Raw genomic sequence first — 7,531 nt, 5'->3', positions numbered from 1 at the left:
CAACAGGAAATTTGAATTATTATGTGGATTGTAATTATACGCAAAAAAAGCTTCTTTATCTCAAATTTTGTGCACACATTTCTTTATATCCCTGTTAGTGAGCATTTCTCCTTTGCCAAGATAGTCCATCCACCTGACAAGTGTGGCATATCAAGAAGCAGATTAAACAGCATGATCATTACACAGGTACACCTTGTGCTAGGGACAATAAAAGGCCACTCTAAAATGTGCAGTTTTGTCACACAAAACAATGCCACAGATGTCTCACGTTTTGAGGAAGTGTGCAATTTGGCTGACTGCAGGAATGTCAACCAGAGCTGCTGGCAGAAAAGTTAATGTACATTTATCTACCATAAGCCGGTTCCAACGTCGTTTTAGAGACTTTGGCAGTATGTCCAACCGGCCTCACAACCGCAGACCACGTGTAACCACTCCAGCCCAAGACCACATCTGGCTTCTTCACCTGTGGGATCGTCTGAGACCAGCCACCTGGACAGCTGATGAAACTGAGGAGTATTTCTGTCTATAATAAAGCACTTTTGTGGGGAAAAACTCATTCTGAATGGCTGGTCCTGGCTCCCCAGTGGGTGGGCCTATGCCCTACCATCCCCACTCATGGCTGTGCCACTATCCAGTCATGTGATATCCATAGATTAGTGCCTAATACATTTATTTAAATTGACTGATTTCCTTATATGAACTGTAAATCAGTAAAATCTGTAAAATTGTTGCTTGTTGCGTTGACATTTTTGTAGGGGTTGATACATTTTCCGTATAGGAAATATAAGTCTGAAATTTGAAAGTGGAAATTACAAAATTCAGAATCCTTTTTAAACCTCAAATACAATGCAAATGTTAAATGTCAAGCATTGCGTGACGGTTCTCCTACAACAGGATGATCAAAATGAAGATCCTAAATCTGTAGATTACTGCCTTTACAAATCTATTAATCAAGCAGGTCAAAAACTGTTCTAAGAAAGATGAATAAGGAGTACCATCTACTACATGTGTCTAGACCTCTCCTGTTAATCTGTTTACATTGTAGTATCTAGACCTCTCCTGTTAATATGTTAACATTGTAGTATCTAGACCTCTCCTGTTAATCTGTTAACATTGTAGTATCTAGACCTCTCCTGTTAATCTGTTAACATTGTAGTATCTAGACCTCTCCTGTTAATCTCTTAACATTGTAGTATCTAGACCTCTCCTGTTAATATGTTAACATTGTAGTATCTAGACCTCTCCTGTTAATCTTTTAACATTGTAGTATCTAGACCTCTCCTGTTAATATGTTAACACTGTAGTATCTATACCTCTCCTGTTAATATGTTAACATTGTAGTATATAGACCTCTCCTGTTAATATGTTAACATTGTAGTATCTTGTGTTAATATGAACTACTGGTTGATGACGTTGTGGTTTCAAGTGAGAACATAAATAACTAAGCAATGACATTTAGGTCTGATAGTTTTCAAACTGTCAACAGGGCTTTATGAATATATTTCTATATCATTCAACAACATTTAAGACTAATGTCTAATCATTGAAAGAGACAACAAAAACAAAAAAGATTTGTTCCAAAGGAAAATGTTTATTTTCATCTATTAATCAAAGCATCAAAGCAAACATTCCTACAGTATCTAATAGTAATAAAACAGAACACATCACATCTAACACTGATACAACCTCAGTCCACAGAGATGATTGACACATGAACTCAAGCAAAGCCCTCTGTTAGTCTACATGTCAGTGATCAATCAGACAGAGAACATCTGATCTCAGAACAGAGTAAAAGCAGAGGAACCAGCAGCCTCTCTCCACAGGGGTGTGTGACTGAGGGGTCCTACCCAGAACAGTCAGCCCTCCTCAGGGTCTTGGTGACTGTACTCTGGGATTTCTGCTGGGCTTCACAGGTCACCTCTCCTGCCTTGGTCCACTCCTGGGCAGTGAGAGTCAGGGTGCTGCTCCAGCTGTACAGGCCGTCCTTCTCCAGGACCCCGGGACTGGCCTCCTGCTTCTTGCTGGTCCCATCCACTTTCCAGCTCATGGTCCAGTCTGAGGGGAAGCCCTTGTTGGCCAGACACATCAGTGTGGCTGTTGTTGTACTGGACAGCTCCTCACTAGAGGGGGGCAGGACGGTGAGGGTGGGGGCACTGTTACCTGGAACAAACAGAACACATCAACTATGTAACTTCATCAAGTACAGCTACAGTAAGAAATTATCTACAGCAAAGGACACATCAAAATAAAGTGAATTGGAAATGCCTTTTAAATATGAATGTAGAAGTTAGATTGTTTAAAAGATGTGGAGAAAACACTAAAGTAATATGATACAAAGCAGATTTATGAACCAAACAAGTATAAAGTGGTTAAATAACTAGAGTTACTAGTCATATGGTATCAGTTACACGTCATACAGATATTGTTTAGGAATGGATCTGATCAGAATAGCCAACTCATATTCATAGTATTTTCATCACATATCAACCATGTTAGATCATGAAGTCGGTTACAAACATAACTCAGACCCTTTGTCTTCACACAAACAGTGAAGGCTACCATGAACACAATGCAACAACGATGAATACTATATCAAATACTATATAATAGTTATCATACCAGAATTTAGAGTTATAGTTTGCAATTTTACAAATCAGACAGACAAATAAACCTACAATTTATCGTTTTGATTCAATAACATTTTTTTTGACAGAAGGCGCAGTCAAAAGCAATTTAAAAAACATTTAAAATATCTAGAATCGCAATGTTTTAATAGAGACACAATTTAAGAAAGTAAATACCAAAACATTTTATCAGAAACAAATATCAAGAGAGCTTGTTACTTACTTCCAACATCAAGTCTGGTGCCGCTACCAAAAGTGTACCACAGTGATACAATCCCCTTTACTGCTCGTACAAAAACCTCCTGCACAGTGGGCAAGCTGAATTTCTTTAGACTTTCGTTCAAATAATTGACTCTACTATGGTATGAATACTTGCCAAGGATGATTTTATCTTGTTCATTTGAACTAGTTTATTATTTTATTTTATTTTTTAGATTTTGCAAAACCTGCTGTTTATTGTACATTTCCTACAAGGTGCAATATGTTGATTCATACAGCTAATCTAAAATGTAGACTAATCACTCTCATCGTTTAAAGGCAGGTCAAGTTGATTAGATGTAATAACATTCGTATTCTAATTGGACATATTATGAGTAAGCATTGTATATTTTTCCCCAAAATTTATGTTAAAAAATCCTCAATATCGAGCCTAAATTGATAAAGAAATTGAAACAAGACATCAAAAGGTGAATAAAACAGTTAATTGTGTGTTTACTTACTTCCAACATCAAGTCTGGTGCCGCTACCAAAAGTCCACCACAGTGATACAATCCCTGTTACTGCTGGTACAAAAACCTCTCTGTGTTGTGATGCTGCAGCTGTTACAGTGAAGATCACTCATACAGAATCATCATCAACACAAATACACTTTAACATCTTCCAGGTAGAATAAACACTTCATATAAGCTGTTTCTAGATAATACAAATATGAAATGTGTCTTAAATCCAGATATGAGTATTTTTTCCTTCTGTGTATCAGGTGTTCTCCTAGTCTGGAGGTGCAGTCCAGCATTAGATCCAGTGTTGCTAGTATTCTTCCATATTGTCCATATGAAAGACAACAGCAGCAGCAGTAGTGATAGTGATCCATGTTGTATATTCCTTTATTAAAGATGTTGATCTCAGATTTAACAGTGGTGGTAAAGTCACAGAGGACAGACAACACTACCAGAGGAATCCTACCAGCTTTAGTTTAGAGAGGTGTTCACTAACTGATTAGAGGATCTTACATGAGAGACCAAGCATGAGTGAACAGACAGTTCATTATATCTGATCATCATCAGAATAAAAATACAATGGTGGTGTGACATAAAAGTTACCATGCATCAGTTATCTGAGTAAACAGTTGCTGTTTGATGTTATTAAAGTGGTAGCAGGTAGCTAGCGGTTAGGACGTTGGCCTAGTTATCGAAAGATTGCTAGTTCAAATCCCCAGGCCGACACGGTGAAACATCTGTCGATGTTCCCTTTAGCAATGCACTTAACCCTAATTGCTCCAGGGTCGAAGTTGATAATGGCAAATCTTGGCCGTGACCCCACTTTCCTAGGTTGTCTCAGGGGGAGTTTGGATATCAAAAAAATATTATAATCTAATTCACACATGCGTATAATAAATAGTACAAATATAAGCACCCACCTAATTACTATTATTATAAAAGCAAGTTTATGCAGGACACACTATATTCAAATTATGGGAGCCTACTTGGAACCTGAAATAGATTTGAAGCATTCATTTGCATAATGCATCTGCCCCACTGCTCTGTGAGTGTTTATAGCCCTGTGAGTTTAACGCTTCATGACTGAGAGCTGTCCTTCATGGCAACAGAACCCACAACAAACATGACTTTTATCACCATCTTCATCTGGACACTTGCTTTCTGCTTTCAAGGTTAACATTTTCAGAAATTATTGTTGAAAATGAATTAAATCTACATCATCCACATGTGTATCAATGTTAATATTTCTACTCAGAAGTATTCATTACCATATGTAAAATTTCATTCATATAAATGTTTTCATTCTATTTTTCAGAATCCAGAGGACAGTACACTGTGACTCAGACTCCTGTGGTGAAAGCTGTTCTCCAAGGACAGACAGTCTCTCTGAACTGTAAAACCAGCAGTAATGTGTATTCTAATAACCGTCTAGCCTGGTACCAACAGAAACCTGGAGGAGCTCCTACACTCCTTATTTACTATGCTACAACACTTCAGTCTGGGACTCCATCTAGATTCAGTGGCAGTGGATCTCATAGTGACTTCACTCTGACCATCAGTGGAGTCCAGGCTGAAGATGCAGGAGATTACTACTGTCAGAGTTTACACTGGCCTGGTAGCACTCGGTGGTTCACACAGTGATTTAGAGCCGTACAAAAACCTCCCTCAGTCAGACTGCACAGTGACTGTACTGCTACAGCTGGGACCTACTGCAGGTGCTGAGGGGGAAGAGACAGTGACATGGAACACTGGTCACTAGATGAGGTCAACTTTGAATATGTTTAGAAAGCATCATCATGATCCCCATCATCATCATCATCATCATCATCATTATCATTGTTGTAACTCATTATATTTGTCATGACCTGAAAGTTCACCATCTTCACCTGGACACTTGCTTTCTACATACAAGGTATACAATTTATGAATATTGTGATGACCCTGAAATGTCACTTTAAAAAGTTAGATATTTTGAAACAAAATATTTATGTATTTATTTGTATCTTTATTTTTCCAGGCTAGTCTCATTGAGATTAAACATCTATTTTATAAGAGAGGCCTGGACAAAATAGCAGCACACAAAGCTTTACACACAATTTACAACATAAAACACAAAGCAGTTTTAAACCATACATTGACACATTGAGAAGGCAATAATTATTTGGGGTGATGTGCTGCATTTAGGGGTCAAAACATTGACAGCCCCCCACTTAAATGTCCATCATAGTTTTTACCCTAGCTACAGTAGTCAATCAAAGAGATGAGCTCCTGCAATTCCATGTCCCTTTGAAGCTCCTTCCAAGTGGAAGGGCCAGAGAACTGGAACACTTTTTTTACCCAGCTCTGTACAGGCCTCAGGCACAGTCAACAAGACACAGTCATGTGTAGACGGTAGTTGTAATTTGTCTGCTGGACAATTTAGGTTCACAGGTCAAATGGGAGCTATTACCAGTCCACATGAGAAGCCAAACAAAAGGTGTTATGACCTCAACATTACTTAAAAGTTACAATCACTTCAGCCCAACCAAAACAAGTTCCCATATTGACCTCACAACCAAATGTCTAATTTTAATGGATGTATAAATCTACAGCAAAATATTAACTTTTTGTCCCGAGTAGGTTACTGACTGCTAGACCTGTGAATGAGACCTGATGCTGGAGTCAACCATGAGACACATGTACACAATATACACTATCTACACTTCACTATCTACACTACAATCAGAGCATATGAGCGGAGTGGAGCGGGAGCGAGCGTGGAGCGTGAGCGGATGGATTTTGAACAGAGCGCAGAGCGGCATTTTTAAAAGGATGGAGCGTCGCCCTATGTCCCGCTCCAATTTCGCTCGCTCACACCAAGAGTCTGAAGCATGCTCAAGCCTGACCCAGAATCCATCTGTTTAATTTACTATGAAACTATGATAAATCAGTACTTTACTTTGTCAAATTTACATCTGAGATTCCCATTCACATGCTTCAGCTGGCGATCAAAAACGCCGTTAACGAGCACGACAACATTAATAGGCTGTTAGTGAAAGTCGGGCACCTGGTGAAAAGTGTACGCAAGAGCACAGAGGAAACCGACCAATTAGGTGTCCGCCCCACAAATGCCTGCGCCATTCGATGGAGCAGCCAGCTGCGGATGATTCAGTCGTTCATCCGGTTGTTCCAAAAAGACCCGTTATGGCAAAACAAACTCAAGTCTAATGTTGCTAACATCACCCTGAATCAAGTACCGCAGCTGACGCACCTTGTCCGTGTGCTGACACCACTAGCAGACCTCACAGACAAAATGCAGAAGCAGCTGGGGAACCTGGGGATGATCCTCCCTGCTGTCACAGAAATCAAATCCCTGCTCACCGATTACACTCACGCTGCACTTCCAATGGGCATCGTTGCTTTTGCAGAAACATTGGCAAACAACGTGTCAATTCGCTATGGAATATACTATACTGATTAACATCTCAATTTAGCGTCAGTGTTAGATCCCCGTTTCAAGACAGAATGGATAATCCGAGATGAGTCTGTATGCAACAAATTCGGGGAGATAAAGTAAGGCTGTGGTTTAAGCTAAAAGTGAAATACATGCAGATTTCGTTCCTTTTTTGGAGTGAGCGGGGGCGATTTGAGTGGAGCGCGATGCAAACTGCGTTGAGCGCTGAGCGATAATGAGCGGACTGGCCTGATGTGGCTTTGAGCCGGGGGAGCGGAGGGGTGAACAACTCCGTGAGCGAGGAGCTGAGATTCTCACCGCTCCACTCCGCTCATATGCTCTGACTACACTATCTACATTATCTACACTTCACCATCTACAATATCTACACTATTTACATACACTATCAACACTACACTATCTACACTATATACACTATCTACATAAACTATAATACTCATTTTTTCTGTCATTAATTACATGATGGCATATCTGTTATGTCTCCCTTCCTGAATCCACCATAGAGGTTAAAACCAGTCACTCCCTCACATCTGGCCCAGTCCAGGGTATTTCAGGCAGTGAAACTGTTCAACTGCCAGACTGGTAGCTGTGGGAGTGAAACTGAGATTTACATAGACAGGGCTGGGTGGTTCTGCTTGTCCCAGAATAGAGCAGCACTGTCACCAGATGTTCACTCTGTCCCCAGGGGGCTGGAGGTAGAGAAGATCTGGGGAAATGTAATGAAGTGTAGACTACAC

General features: G+C 39.9%; 1 gene segment (V, D, J or C); it reads right to left on the bottom strand.

The window, feature by feature from the left end:
- Positions 1–1,637: 1,637 nt before the first annotated feature.
- On the bottom strand, positions 1,638–3,352 carry LOC311140089 (Ig kappa-b4 chain C region-like). The segment is given in 3 exons: positions 3,344–3,352; positions 2,848–2,926; positions 1,638–2,160 (listed from the first exon to the last, which is right to left on the bottom strand).
- Positions 3,353–7,531: the final 4,179 nt, after the last annotated feature.

This window comes from Coregonus lavaretus (assembly GCF_964263955.1).
Source record: "Coregonus lavaretus genome assembly, chromosome: 13".
In the NCBI taxonomy this organism is placed as follows: domain Eukaryota; kingdom Metazoa; phylum Chordata; class Actinopteri; order Salmoniformes; family Salmonidae; genus Coregonus; species Coregonus lavaretus.
The sequence above is the reverse complement of the archived record's forward strand: the minus strand, read 5'-3'. Positions and strand labels throughout refer to the sequence as shown.